The following is a 17,127-nucleotide window of genomic DNA, read 5'->3' as shown; positions in this document are numbered from 1 at the left end:
AGACCATTTTTTTTTAGATTTTAAAATTACATTTACGCAAATATGTTAATTGTGTTCAAGTTCTGTATGTTTTCGTCAAATTTGGAACCAGCTGTTTCATAAATTGGCGGCATTACACAAAATTGCTCATAAAAGTCTGAGATGTGAAGGAATCAACATACCATTAAAAGCAAAAGTAAAAAAATATATATTCTAGAATAATCACGGTGTATTTGCTTGCATATAATTTTACGAGAGTTAACATACGCTTGATTTTTAAATAAAACTCCAATTTATACAAATGATTGAAATCTTTACGAACTCGAAACACCTAATTTACTTGCTTTTTAAGTTTTATGAGATTAAGAAAGCTGTTGCATCTTTGATTGTTGTCTCTTTTATTGTGTAAGACTTTTAAAACCGATGTTTTGCTTATGGCGTGTGCAAGCAGCTGTAAAGTCAAGGAAATCGACGCAAAATACAAAAGGCAAATAGTCAGAATTTTCTACCTTGAACAAATTCTTTATGATTGGTGCCAATAGAGAGATAGATGAATGTTTTTCACATTTAACGTTTACATTTTATGAAAGAATTTAGAACATAACGGAGAAAGAAAATGTAATTTAAATTTACAATTAAAGGAGTTTGTTTCAAATTAAAAACCCTAACTAAAAACAGCTTTTCTATTAAAATTTTTACTGCAGAGTTTTGCAGTTGTCTAAATGTAATTATTAATGCGTTCTCACTTTATAGTCTTTACAGGTGTCTCATTTTAGTTAAACATGGAAAAGTATAAATCACACTGCAAAGGGCTCAGACGTTTTTAATTAATTTGAATTTAAAATTGTCGAGCGAGACCTTGCTTTTAATTTCCGGTATTACATTCTAGCTTTTAATATTCAGATCTCCTTTGCCTAGGGGTCTGGAATGTTTAGCCATCTTTTAAAAATAGGCATTCAAATATTAATACAAACCTTTAATCTCTAATCAGCCTTAGCTTTAGATGATATTCTAATTTCTTTAGATAACAGGCGCGTGATTTAATTTATGTTTTACATATTGGGTTTCAATATTCACAAGTTTGATGTTCCACATGTCCAAATAGAGCAATAATTACACTGAGCCCTTTGAAAATGTTTCTTATCTTTTCAGCATATTAGCTTTATGAGCTTATTTCTGAATAAATCCTTTCTTAAATGCTGTATGTTATTATTATTATAATTTTTGAAACTCTGCCAGCATTATGTAGTTGCCGGACCGCCTGAAGGTATTACAAAGATTTAAATGTCTGTTCCTTTGTTATCACACTCTTAGAGCTTAAGGCTAACCGAGCTTAAAATCTCAAAGTTGGAATCTTAGACGGAAGTTACATAAATGGATGGTAGTTCAGAAAGAGTCGTTTGAAAGCGACCGTTAGGTCTGCTTTCATAACCGACATGAATACGAATGGTATAACTTAAGACGATAATCGAATCAACAAAAATACAGAAAATGATGCACCAGCAGATTTTGGGAAATAAGCCTCTCGGTGGCTGATAATAGAAGATGAAGCTAATAATCCACTTAAATCTTGGTTATAGTTAAAATCCTGGAACGAAACGAAACTTAATTTATCTTTATAGCTTTTAACTTGGAATTTCGGGATGTCTTTAATAAGTATTTTGAGTTAAAGTGTAATGATGATCTAAGATTTTTGAGTTGAGTTTGAGTTTTGAGAAAACATCCAAGTAGGGATAAAAATGTGTCCGCTTTATAGAAAGATTTGTCAAAAAACCTCCTACACTACAATTGACTTCTTCACAAAATTACTTAATATYTTCTCCTAATGATCGTACACTGAGAGAAGAGAAACCATGGCCTCAATTTATTCGGGATTATATTCGGATTTATTAACAAATTACTTAGGGAAATTAAAATGGAAATTATCTTTGATAATCTAAAATATATAGTGTACGTTTTAGAACTTTTCAAATGTATACTTACTGACTTCAGACTTTTCCTGAATGCAAGAATTTGGTCCTTTTGTTCTGGTTTTAAGATTATTCGTCATTGTCAGATCAGATATATAAAATTGCACACAATCTAACTGCAAGGAAAATCTTTCGAGCTGTGAATAAGTTTTTTTAATTACATTATGTACGCATTACTATATTTTTCAAGATTTCCATGTTTCTGAAATTTATCTGGGAAATTTCTAAGTTTTTCGTCCGATTTCAAAAATGAACAGCACCATAGCGGATAGCTTATTTCTATTTTTTGTTATCAGCATTTCTGAAATAAATGTTGGCTATATAAACTATTAATTATCGTTCTTTATCAGACCAAAGACTTTGCCTGAAAACCATTTACTATTTCGCTTAGAACCGAAAGTTCAGATGGCTTTTTTATTTAATCTAATGTTACTGATGTTATTTAAAAAAAATGATCCAAATCTGAAAGCTTGATGTTAAATTAAACTTTAAACCTTCTGAACAAATTGCACTTTGAACAAGCATTGTTTCCCAGAACTGCAAATCTAAAGGGAATTGCATATGTTACAACATGTACGAGTAGAATTTTAAATATAAATTCTTTGATGCTCTGAACTATGTGGAGCGATATGGCTACAAACAAGACAATCAGTGGAGCGGATGCAACTGTAATGCTCATATTGTGTGCAAGTTGCGATCTAAAGAGCGAGGTGTCAATATAGAAAAGCCCTTTCCACGAGAGAAAATAGTTCGATTACGTGCTTCCTCAAACGAACGAGATCACGTTTGACCGATTGTTGTTCAACACCGATGTTTTCTTTTGAACCCAGAATTAGATTTCATATACTCACTGGGCATGTTCATCCTAAAGAAAAAGCTTCTAAATGCTTTCAACTTTAAAAATGTTCCACGTATTTTGATTAAATGAATGCTGCAATATAGGAAGAATATCAAAGGGCTTACTGCTACGAGCAGGACAAAACTCGTTTGTGATCGATAATTAATTGACGATAGAAGGTTTAGATTGCAAGGAGTTTACATCTCAAGGAGGAGAGTAAATATCTGTGTATTTGAATTACTGTTGATATTTTCGTTGCAATGTTTATGAATGCAATGAAATCGTTCATGAACTGTTCACAAAATATATTGCTGAAATACTCAAACCGCCCTTATAAATTCTTCCGGTCTAATCAGTTAGTTTTTTAAGTAAAAAAAAACAGATATCGCCTGAAAGGTCCTGACAAAAGTTAATTAATTTACCGTTGATTCTGATATTATTATACCCCATTTTTTATCCGATTATTCTGTCTTTTGGGGTCGATTTGGAGTACTCGTTTAAGTGAATCACCATTTAAGTGATCAAAATATTCAATTATTGTCTTTTGAACATTAGATATGACATTTCGCTGTTTTTTGTTTGTTTTGTACGGGATGATTCAGCGGGAATTTATAAAAAAATGTTTGTTAAATTGTGTTATTTACGGTATTTTTTTCGCGATTTTCAAAAAGCACTGTTTCTACAGAGGAATGTTGATTTACTGCAGATGGAATTAACAATTGTCACAATAATTATCAATGGTGGGAGTTATTTCCTCATGATGCGCAAGAACATACTTTTCAATGTCAGTTTGGTGTTAATAAGGCCTTAGTAAAATCAGTATAATGGCAAATTGCAAGGAATATAGAGACACAGAAATGTTAAAGAAATGAACAAAGATTCTAAATCCATGTAATTCACATCAAAATATCTATATATGTGATACAGGGTGATTCAAAATTGGCGTCATTCCTCTGGTTGTCTGGCGGTGTTTTAGGAGTACGGAAAAAATATTAAAAACATTTAATTGTTACTAAATACTGAGAAATTTGCAAAACACTATATTAGAAAAGCGGCAACAATGTTTTTCAAGGTAATGTGCCTAACTAACGTTACGTAAATAAGTGTTGCTTCGTAATTATTTAAAACTCCGGTAACCATGGATAAATAAGGAAAGTGACAATAAGATAGACAAGGATAAACGGTAAATTCAACAGGAATCGTTGAATGTCGGAACCTATTTCAAAACTCTTAACTTCGAATTATTAATTTGTTTACAAATTACAGCTTTTAGTATTCCGTTAATTAACTCCTGCTCAATTTATACCCGAGTTCAGTAATCCATTGGTTTAATGTGATCTTATATACGTGGTAGGAATGTATCCGGTATTTATTTGGTGCCTGTGAAAGTGTAAGTGGTTGTGCAAATTCTTTTAGAATGCTTAAGTATTCCAATATGCTCCCAATTAAACATGAAACACTTTCAAAATAATGCTTAATAACAAACTTGAAATTCGATTTTCAACTTCTGGAAATTATCGAAAAAAAATTTCAATATTTTTCTCGTACCTTCCAAGTGAGCCCCTATTACCTCTTAAAAAGAATGACGCCAATTTTGAATCACCCTGTACAATGTATGCACCTATTTTTATATATAGCACACCTCGCTAATAAAAGCTTTATATACTCGCAAATAAAGGTATCGAATCGTGGGAGGTGACGATTGTGAAAATTTGTGACCAACTGTGCAATAATTTTTTCTTAGTTTGTAAATTACAATTACAAAATGTACCTGAGAATAAACATTTACATTTAGTCCTAACCGCATGGGAAAATCATTAAGAATGAATGAAAACTCTCCAGAGCGCTCCAAACTCCAACTAATCCAGATTAACTACCTTGTAAAATGCATAATGAAACATTGACTTTTTAAATGCCTCACTAATTATTGGTAAAAAGTAATGGTATTTTAAGCCGCATGACGTTAGATACTCACATCAAATATCACATGCAATTTTCAGAAAAGCTAGAAGAGAAGATTTAATGTACATGCACAAGTCTGAAAAGTCATACGAATATTTAGCTTGAATATTAGGAATTCTAAAATCTCACCGTCTAATTGCTGGTTGATGTTTATGTTGCTATTGGTCTTTCGTAATTATTTTTCTTATGTTATGTCATGCTTCATATAAAACATCTGCAATATTTTTGACTGGACCTTTTTAAATCTGTGGGTAAGCAAATCGTATTCTGTGATCTGTATGACTGAGTTATTGTAAATTCATTTCATGTTTGTACATAACGTGTTTAGTGGAAATAAAACATTTTAAGTAGACTTTGAAATTAGTTAAATTGTCACTGATTACTCATTCATATTTTTCGCAAAATCAAATATTTAAAACTTGCGACAATATTAAATAGAATAAAAAATGTACGCTGTTATTGGTGTATCACTGTTTTAACTTTAACTCCAATTGATACATTTTCAGATGCACAATTGAAATAACGTATTAAATTTTTTTAAAGTTAAAATGCTACTTCATAGCTCTCAAATAAACTTGCTCTAACACAGTTATGTCTACTGCGTCGCTCGACACCTGAACGTTTATTTTAAAGCGAAAACTGAAGTTCAATTGAGCAAAATTACCCGCCTATTTACTTTTATTTACATTGACCCCAATCTCCTGGAACTTGAGCGCCGCTACTACGCTTCTGGATTATCGCCGTTTTTGCCCCAAAACTCGAATAATTCTCTCTCGAATTCTGTTTCCGCATTTTCATGTATTCCTTCATATTTTTATGCTTTGACCCTTTTTGGGAGCCTAATCCGCAAGGGCGTTTTAGACAACACTGCTGTTGTTTATATGAGCACATTTCTCGCGAATAAAACAAAGGGGAAATTTGACATCGTGTTTCCTTCTTGGTGTAGGTATTTTTCGGATTTGYTATTTCATATTTAATTTTGCTTAATACCAACGAACAATAAGCGTTGCCATTCTTTCCGAAAATGATARACACTTCAAATTTAAGGAACGTCGTTTATTTCCGCTTTTGATTCTAGTGGGTTTGTACGAAARAGATTTTTTCAGTTCCKGAGACAAATGGTAAAGTTAGTTCCTGCTGAGCGYGATCTTGARTTTTATAATAGCAGCATTTTTCTATACTGCTGTCCATAYAGCGAATAAAGTGATCTGAAATAATAAAGCACCTTTAACAGCAGGAAAAATAAAACAAACTGCTTRGCTCCTTGCATACCGACATTACACGAGTATCTGCTGTTTTCCCATKAATTTYACTTGCATCTTGAACATKTAYAATCATRCTTTACAAAAGGCTATTATGGTACAGAAAAACAAAATAATTGCAGCCCGTTTACTACAGCGATAACAGAATTCTAGTTAAATTTKAGATACATTGCCATGCAATCGGTACATACAAAAGAGCAATACATACAAAGTGCTTTCAAATCCCTWGCTTCGTTCATTACTCTCATTAAGAAGCTTTATTTGCGAGCTTCGGGAACTATAAATTTGCCTTTTTGTTTTTCCAGAGAAACAATGCTTTTGTTCTGCTACTTGAGGATGTCAACGTAAATCCCGCCAACAAACTAAAGAAAAGGGTGTTTCGCGATATTTCCCCGTTTCGTTCTGCTTTCCCTTGATAATTGAGATTTTGCGAGATGCTGTTGATGGAAAGGCGTGTTCAGGCCAATTGCGAATTATCACGTAATCCCGCATTATATTCAGAGGAGTTTTCTTTGAAGTATCAAACACGAGAGAGGGATAGAAGACAGTCATTATCCATTCCATGGTTTCTTAGAATTGTTACGCTCTTTCATTTAATTTACCGAAAACCGGAATGATAGTTAATTTGTTCAGTTTTCCGGTTTTGAATGTACGATTTAATGTGTTTGCAAAGCTTATTTGAAATATATTGCCGGTTCAGTTTTGTTACGTTTCCAATAGAATTTGAGTTTCAAAGCGTCATTTGCAATTTTACATTCAAGGTGGAAATATCTGATAATCATTCGATTACAATACTATACTGACATCTATAGGGTATTATAGTTTAATAACAAATGATCTGAACAAGTGAAATTCTGCAAATAAATCAAAATCTTCATGACAAGTTACACGCGAATTTCTTGGTAATAAATCAGTCGGGATCCAGTGCGCTCTGAAAACTTTTAAAAGGAAAATCTTTTGCACAAAAATATCGGATAATTTTGTTCATAAAAGTTATTTTTTCTGGTCATAAGTTTGTCGATATTGATTGTTCTTAATTTTTTTTTTGACGCAGAAGACACGCCATATTAGCTTTGAAAATATGACTATGGGAATGGATTAGAAGTTTAGGTAAACATTGCCAAGATTAGTTGTAGTTAAAAAAATCTCTATTTGTTACACAAAAAGTCTATATGTATTTAGTATAGACCTACTTCAGCACTTCTGCCGGGAATTACCTATGGTTTATGTGGAGAATTATAAACTATGACAAAAATAACACCAGCTAGAAATTGTCACAGAACAATTTTAATTTGGAAATTGATGGTGGGAAAAATATATAATTTATAAGTGAAAATGTTCCAGTAAGCTTCAGGTTGGAAAGACGACACGTGTTTGTGTGGTGGGTCGWATTAAGCAGGAAGACTTCAGCAAGGTCCAATTGTGAGGGTTGTATTTATTATGTTGAAAATGCCGTTCTTCGTTACTTTGCCTGTGACTGGGCATCTGATTTTCTGAAGGGATCCAAACAATACTGTTGCAGTTTAACAATGTCTTGCTTTTGTTTTTTTTTTAATTTTAAGTACGAATCATATCATTTTTAACTATCACTAAGAGTTTGGGCTGTGAAGTAAGCTATAATATTTATTAGGTTTCTATATTGCACATTAAAATGATCTTGGTTTTTTTCCGATAGCTGTTATAACTTCAAAGGTGGACATTTGATCTACAGAGTGATTCACAACCTTATAGACAGACACAGAGTAGGGGTGTATAGAGGATCTCTAAACAAATCGAGTTTCCATTTAAGTTTTTTTCTCAGGCCCATGGTTAACAGGATACAGGGTGTTAAAGTTTCAAAACAATTTTGSTATTTTCTCTTTAACTCCTACAGGTTATTAGATATTTTGCTCAAATTTTTTAAGTAGGCTAACGTTTAGACCCTTTACCCGTAGATAAGGCGATTGATTGGGAAAATCTGCAGGGTGTTCTTAGGCGTATCCCATTTTACCTCCCCGAACTTTTTTGTGCTGCGCTACTGATTTTGACCAAATACATTTTTAAATTTGTTGTTCAATTTAAGAATTTACCAAAATTTTTTTGAAACTTTAACACCCTCTTAACTGTATCTCGTTAACCATGGGCACGAGAAAAAAAAACTTAAATGGAAACTCGACTTCTTTTGATGTGCTCTACACGGCCCTGCTCTGTGTCCATAAGGTTGTGAATTACCCTGTATATACAATATAATATATATATAGTATATAGTACTGACCTACTTTTTGTATGGAAAACTCGCTAAAAACAAAATACGTGGTTTTTCAGAAAAAAATGTGTTTAATGCCATGATTAAGCTTGGTCTTTTTTTGATTCTGTGTTTATTTAACTAGTTTTATTTTTGAAGATCTAATATTGGTTCAGTTCAGTTCAACCTCGGATGCGATTTTCCACCCAACAAATGTCGCTAGAAAATTTGTTAATTTTCTTCTAAGTTTGTGCTGCTATCCTATTTTGAGAAAAAGTAGATTTTGTTTCACAGTATTGGCCTCCAAGCTCCATCTCTTCAAGTAAACCTAGTAATTTTGTTTGTTTGCTTCATAACTAATCTAAACCTGATAATAACATTCAAGTAAAAAATGCGGTACAATGAATCAAAATTGAATTTGCTGAGAAATTCGTTTTAAGACCCTTCACACATAATTTGGAATGCGAAAGGTTTTAAAAAAATTATTGCTTATTCCTTCAGGTTTTTGGTCTTGCAAATTCCCTGTTATTTTTATGTCGATGACTAAATACTAGTACTGGATATTTTATTGCATTTAAATCTGACAGCCCCTTGAATCTCTTTCTATTTTTTTCTAAGTAATTTAAGATTTTGCAGTTTAAATACGAAGCTACTGCGGCTGAAAAAATTGAATTTAACCTTCCTGTGAACATTGTTTTTGTTTCATACAAATGACATTTACTTTCGCGTTAAGTTAAATGACCAACATCAAGCAAATCTTTGGCATGCAATGTTCTCGTTTATCTTAACTTTATCTGTGTATTTACTCTCACCTTTTACCGGTTTGCTTTGTTACGTGCTTTTTCTGCCTCCCATAAATAATACTTCTGGTCGCATTAGTTACTTTTGTCAAACATTTCTCACGCGCCGCTTTCCCGGTTTATTTTACGTCATTACGGATAAATTCGGGTATTATGGCCTGCTAATAAATTATAGAAAAACGGGCGTACATACAATCCGGCGGTATCATGAATCAGCACGAATTCTTCAGGTTGGTTATCGAATATGTCAATATGGGGCTTTTGTTCTCTTTTGTTATTGCTGATCATTTTCAAATTAAATTAAATTTTATTTATYAATWCTTCAATGGCAAACAGTGCTGCATGACACACAACCTACTAATTGATGTTGTATTSAATAAAATACATTGTTAGGCCACAGGATTTGAAAATCCTGTATTTCAATTTTGTCATTTTTCAGCAAGAGATCTTTAAARTAATTGATTGTTATTCTGACTGMTGACGGAAAACTKTTTTCACTCTGGTTTGGATCCATTTTGGAATGTTTGGAATTTTTGTCTTTAGAATGTTCGTATTAATATTATATTTTTTTTCCTGAGTTTCAGTCAAAGTGTAAAATAAAAATTTTCTTYTCGTTTATTTCATATAACGTTTCGGCGAGAGAACAACTCATGGTGTGAATGGGGTTAAAAAGTTCCACACATGSAAAACAAATGTAAGGTTTCAAGACAGGCAAGACCTAAAATAATCTAATGTTTCACAATTATGGATTTGTGTTGAATCTTAAATCTGATGATGGCGCTGTTGTCTCGCCGAAACGTTATATGAAATAAACGATATGAACATTTTTATTTCACACTTTGACTGAAACTCAGGAAAAAAAATATAATATTAATACGAACATTCTAAAGACAAAAATTCCAAAATGGATCCAAACCAGAGTGAAAAAAGTTTTCCGTCAGCAGTCAGAATAACAATCATTTATTTGATATTCTGAGGAGAGAAAAAAAATGACAATTACACACAGTCAGGAAAATAAATAAAAAAAAGAATTCGTATTAATGCCGTTAGTTTTTCTTATACTAATCAACATTTTTAATTCGTCGAAATATTGGTTCGCTTAGACTTCAATTCATTTAAAATGTATCTTTAATAGAAAGCAATAGAAAAGCAAAGGTAAATATTAAATATTTCATTAACAACAGTCAATTTTTTTGACTATTGTGAAATAATGCATTTGGTCAGCCTACTGTAAAATATTAACGACTAGTTTTAAGTATTGTTTACTAAACTAAACTTTCTTTGACCCAATGTGTTTATTTTTTCCCGTTTACTGTTCATACTTCTCATTTCATTGTGGTAATCGGTAAAGTAACTTATTTAACTTTGATTTTTAATTGTTAATTCCTTTTGCAACAATAAGCGGTTTAGCTCCATTTTATGCGTTTTTGTTCATGAATTTATTTTTCAAAACTTTGTACCTTTAATTTTTTCTTTTATAAGTACTCCCTATTTGGTGCAGTTTAGATTTTTTGATTAAACAGTCGACATTTTTACGAGCAATTTTCTAGCTTTATGATAATAGTCGAAATTTTAGAAAGTAACTTTACATTACTATCTAAATATCCACAAGTAACGGATATTAGTTGATTTTTAAACTTTCTGCTTGCATTTATTAAGTGTAATTTAATATATTTGTTCTCATTTTGGCTTTGAAATTGTTCTAATCTGTGGCAATCATTCCTGTAATTAAACAATTTTTCTGTTTAAAATAACTTTAGTAATTTTTAACATTTTGCCAAACATGATCATGTTTGGAAAATTTAACCAATCCAACTCAATCAACTGAATCCAAACTTTGGAAACAGGTAATGTTAAAAATCTAAAGGTTAGTGAACATTAAGAAGCAAGGAAAAAAGCGATAATAAAGCAATTTTCAAATGAAAGAAGGAAAATAAAAAGTGTACTTTAAAAAAGAGTTATAACCAAATTAAATTTGCTTCAACATGTAAATATAACAGAAAGTAGACGCAATTGGCGGCAAGAGCACCAATAACAGTTGTGTGTTTAAATATGATGTTCGAAACACGATTCCTATAATGTCTTTGGAACAAAATTGTTTCCATCCGTATATCAAATGAAAATAAGGCTTACGATATTTAAAATGTATTTTCGAACGTCTTGGAAGTATTAACTCCAAGTAATGAGCAGACATTATATTTTTATTAGAACTTTTCTTTAATTCCTTAAACACATTGACCCATTAAATTAAGTGCGAAGTGAGCTGTAATATTGTTAAATTCATTCAAAACGTTGTTTTGCGGATTCGGTCTGTAAATTTTCATACCGAATTCGCAAGACAGTCGGTCAAGAATTCATCCCCTATTTAACTTATTATTACAAATTCATTTCTGAAAAATTTCTATTACATTTTCTGGTATAAATCATGCGGGCATGAAATATTTAATTTGCTTTGCTTAAAATAGTGGCAAAAGCATAAATTATACCTTATAAAAGGACTTTTAAAAGTGAATCAATTTTGTGTACAACCTCCTAAAACCTTTTCCGAAAACATATTCTATAGTATTTAAAAAGGAAGCTTCCGGGCTCTACCTTCCGGAAGTTACGTGCTTTTTCACTAAACTTATCCAAGCCAGTGACTACGAAAAGGTCTCCGTCCATAAAAAATTGATTGAACCGTCAGAGTTGTGCGGTTTTTCAAGTGCATGACTTTTAAATTTATTCGATGCCACTTTTTTCTTATAGAAAACGGATTATATAGTATATTATGTATGGGTGAAAGGTCACGTAAACCATAAAGTTTCCATGACCAATTTATTTGTTAAATCATTCCTATTTCATATGTCAACATTTCTGCTGGCCTACATCGGAAACAAAGTGAAATAAATTAAATTTTGTTTTTCCTAGAAATCTATGTTTAGATACATCTTGCAGTTGAAAGAAAGACTTCAGGTAGGCTGCTTGAGAATATAACAAATCTCGGTGCAATTAACGCATAGGTATACAATTCACGACAAATGAGTATAATGAAGAAACACATTTATCAAATTAATTTTTATTTTAAACTTTATAATCCTATGGGTAAAGTGCCAGAAGCTAGTAAATTAACGTAGCTAGTAATGCATTTATATTTGTTGCCGGAAATATGTGTTGTTTACTAGGTTCAAAATTACACGAACATTGAATGTTATTTGCAATTCTCTGTATGCCTTGGCGGAATTCTGCAGAACGACTCTATGAAAATACGTATTTGCATTGATGGAGTTCCAATATACATTGCAATCGGTAGAGACTACTTTCAAATTTCGTCGAATGAATATCAAATAAAGACAGACAACGGTGCATTTTCCCTAAGCGCAACGTAATGAAATGAGCCGGCAAAGTACGTCGGCATAGGAGTTCTTATTTTCCTTCAATATTTGCACAAATATATAACGTCTGCAAGTTTTATGGTTGATCCGTCTTGATTTAGATGTCGAAAAAACATATATTTATTTTGCCTAGCGTATAAATCGATTTAAAAAGCTTTCATTCACATCGCATTTGTATGTACTTTGGTAAACATTTTTATTCAAGCTTAGAATACATTCGTTCCATTTCGTCTCGCTGTCGATTATGTGTGAGTTGTGGGACATTTTGAATTAAACTGAGATATGGAACTTTTTTTGAATAAAAAAAGTTTTAATGTATAATATAATATAACAAAAAAACCGTAGAATTACGGTTCTTATTTAATTAGTTTGTAATTCTGTTTGTTTCTTCCTTTATATCTAAGTGAAGTTTTCTTAGTAGGAAGTGCCAACTACATTAAACGTCTTTCCATGTTTCATTCTCTACAGAAGAACAAAGTTGCAATAGTCTGAAGGAAGGTTTTTAATCTAAAGATGATGTCGTGAAATAAAAATCATACGTTATTGAATATTGTTATATATTTATTATATTTTTTGTTAAAAGCAATAGAATAGCAAGCCTGATAGTGATACTGTTTGATATTTGCTACATATTTGATGTAAAACCAAACAAAGTAAAATAAAGAAGACAATTTTTATGAAGGCAGGTTGTTAAAGACAGTTTTGAACCAAAATAATTTTTTTTTAATGAGGATTGTTATAATAAAAAAGTAAAGCTAGGCCGCCACTTTGAGCTCGTTGTACATTTTTAAATGAAAACGAATGTTTGTTTTGTTTTCAATGCATTAATCCATACAAAATAAGAATTTATCAAAATTCAGTCTGTATGTAACATTTAAAGCAGTTTTTATATGGAACAGCTTGAATGATTTTTCATGCACAACAAATTACCATGCTTTTTTCATATTAATTTTATATATCGATGAAAATTACGTATTTCCCGTCTCCAATTTAAATCTTTAATTATTAGTTTATATTATTAATGTATGTTCTTTTCCTCAAAATGTAATTTCCGTAAAAATATGTCTAAGTAAATGTTACAGCTCACAATTTTTAATCACATGTTGTCAACCATGATTGAGTGGTGCTTCAAATCTTTAACGTATATTTAGAAAAAAAATGTTTTGGATTGAGAACGCACTTTTGAATTTTGGTTTGTGATTGCTTCTTTCGTGCATTTAATGTTTAGTGCTGGCTAATTAAGTTTAATACCATATTTTACTATTTTGTTGATGCTATAAATATTTTACAATATTAATAATAAACGAATAATAAATAACTTTAATACTAAATACGTTCAAAAATATATAATTTTCTTATTGTTTGAAGTGGTAGTAAAAAACGACTACTCGACTATTGCCATTTTCTCGAATGCAAGTTTAGAGGCGTTTCTAAAAAAAATTGTTATCAATACTTTTCTATTTCTGCACAGTAACGGTTCGGTTCGTATGTCATTAAATTATATGTTGGTTGTAACTGTAAGTTACTTAGCAAAAATTATCTATGATGTTCATCTTCGCCTCATTTCCTTGCACTTTCTTGCCTTGCATTTTCTATACTTCATCTGCATTACATAAGTTGTAATTAGTTATTAATTGCCAATATTTGACAGAATAATAGATGTTTCTAATATGGGATTTAAAACACTCATTTCGGCAGAAGTGTAAAAGACCTAATTATCAAGACAAATATTTCCAGCAGCGACCAAATCTCTCTTCACATAATAACTGCGTTATAAAGTCATAATTCTAAATAGCACCTGGTAACATTGATTTGTTTAGTGCGTGAAATGTATTTCTCTATTTTTTGACCAAGAAGAGCTGCATCGTAAAATGGAAATTTATGAGAGATACCGTAACATAAAATTCAAAAATTATATACCGCTGAAGAAGCGTTTATAGAGATAACTAATGATGCGAAAGGCATTATTTACGAGACCACATCCGAGTAAAATATTATCCCCAAATATAAAGGAAATTGAATAGAGAATGCCAACGTTTAATATAAATACTGTATCAATCACCTTATCCCAGCTATTTATTCGGCTTCTGTTCGAAAGTCGTTGGCTTATTTCGCTTTTCAGGTTTTTCAGTGTCAATCAATAGTAGCTTTCGTTCGCTCTACTTGACACCATTTGGATATTGAAGTTGGTCTTATTGCATTCACTTGGGGTGGCATGCATGGAGAGTCGTTAATCTGAATTAAAAAAATTACGTAGATTTTTGACATTTTTCCTATGCAAAAAATTATCCTTAACGTTGTCTAATGAATGCCATCATATCTAGATATTTATAATAAACGTTTTCTCGAAATTTGCTTTATTTAAATGATTGAACTTCAACTATTTATTATTCATGATACTTAATGTGGTTATTTCACAAAATAATCTAGGACTCCTAAACTGGCGATTTATTATAATTCCAGAATAAATTTTATTACTTTAGTAAGCAACTAAGTAATGATAAATTTATTTAGGAGTTAATTAACCTTATCGAACATTTTCTAACTCGCTTTCGTCGGAAGAATTACTTCATCGCAACAATTGTCGCACATTTTCCAACATTTCTAGGGAAGAAAATAGGAGAAGTAATATATTCAAAACTTGTTGAGTGCTTCTAGCGCTCAAACGAAGGTGTCTGCATATACCAACATTAAATACATGGATTTGATTTGGCCTTCTTAATAAGCGATCGTCATTTGAAAAAATAAATTGTATTTTCAAGCAGTTGTAAAAAAACATGAAATCTTATAAAATATGAATTATGGAACTAGATATTGATACATAAAAATACTCAATAGCATTGAAGCCTTAATAGCTTTGGCACCTACGTTTCACATATAAATTGAGTTCCTTTTTAACTTTCAGCCATCTTCTGCGCTTTCTTGCTGCAAAAGTCTATTGCTGAGAAAATATTTTGTTAGTGATTTAGTGTCTTAATTGCCGAGTTTTCTTGTTCACTTTGCCACGGGTTTCCGATGCCTTTATCTATCTACCAATTCAATGAATACTTAATGCCTTCATTAAAACGGTCCCTTCTTAGACACTTGAAGGTAAAGACTCTTAAATCTTATTTCTTTGTCGTCGAACGAAAACGATTTCAAACAAGTTCCAAATTATGAAAGTTTAACTTGGAGAAAGTTATATGAAGGTGTCGGCGCAGCCCCAGGCACTCGGGGAATTTATTTTACAAATTTGCCAACGTTGACATGATTAGATTCGGAACTGATATATGAACTCGGAAATTTTCTTAGTCGGATTTATTTCTAGGCACATTAAACTTGGCTTTACAACAGTTTTCGGCAACTGCAATTAGAGAACAAATTTCAAGTTTTAGTTAATGCCAAGGCGGGCCTGTACAAGAAACCTGTACGAAAGTTGTTTCTTTGTTTGTCGCCAAGTTTGATTTTTAACATTAATAAATGAAATGCTGCAAATTTTTGCTCCCTTCCCACAAGTAAGGAACCAGGAAAGGCATTTATCTAGCGGCTAAGTAAATTTTCCGTTCCATGCAATTGATACCGTCTTTTTTGGATATACCTGGTCGATTTTTACACAAATAGATAACGATCACGCATCCTTCGAAACGACAGGAAAATTTATAATTAATAAGTGCACTTTTAATTACTTTTGCTGCATGCTTCAAACTCGCTATCATTAAATATATGGGACTTCAAACATGGTTTATGCAACACATTGTTGTAAAATGTTTATTAATCATTTTAAAGCGAAAACGTACTGAATATCATGGCTTGTTGTTAAATGCATTAAATTGCATTTTTCACTCGAAAAGTTGACATCAATCTTGATCTTTTTGATCTGCAAAAATACATCTAATCAAACTTGTAAACTGAAGTTTTTGTGAAAATTTCAAATTGATTCTCTTTGCACCCGCTGTTGTATTGTAACCTTTAACTTAAATATTTTATGTGTTGTCGGCTCATTTTTGGTTATATATATGAAACTAACCGAAAGACAGAACAAAATCGCCATAAGACTATATACCAATTTTAATAAGTTGTGGAAAAATTCAAAATAAAAAAATAATAATAATTTGAAAATTTAAAAAAATCTGCTTTAGTTTAGTTGTTCACATTGTTAACACCCTGTACAATGTATTGATATGTTGGAATTCTTAACGGAACTGTGGTGATTGGAAAGACGCATTATTCGTATCTTTAACTGCTTCCTTTTCCTTCTACAATAAAGTTTTCTATAAAAATGTTTTTAAGCAAAATTTTACTAAAATTGCGATAATCTGCCAACGTCGCAAGTAAGAAAAAAACAATTTACGGTGCATATGCAGCGCTTCAAGTTACAATATTTGTAAATTTTCCTAATAATTGATCATGTAAAATGAAACAAGGGGAAGATACATTTAACTTAACATATCTACACAATTTACCCGAAAAGTATGAATTAATCAACCAAAAATAATAAAAGAGCGTTCGAAAATTGCGAATAATGAAATCCCTAAGGCAATATTTCTTCAATATTCGTCCAGCGTTTTTAAGTTCTGAAAATAAAATTCTACCCATCATTCTGACCGATAAAATATGTCCCGCTAAGGATTGATAAATGACGACCCTATTTAAATTGCGATAATATTCCCGCTGGAGCAATTAACATAATTTTAATTAAAGATTTGTTATGAGACGGGCCGAAAGGCTTTCCGGTGATTTAC

This window comes from Dendroctonus ponderosae, unplaced genomic scaffold, assembly GCF_020466585.1.
Source record: "Dendroctonus ponderosae isolate FM_Combo_2020 unplaced genomic scaffold, Dpon_F_20191213v2 Dpon_F_20191213_20, whole genome shotgun sequence".
NCBI lineage: Eukaryota > Metazoa > Arthropoda > Insecta > Coleoptera > Curculionidae > Dendroctonus > Dendroctonus ponderosae.
Note: the sequence above shows the minus strand (reverse complement) of the source record.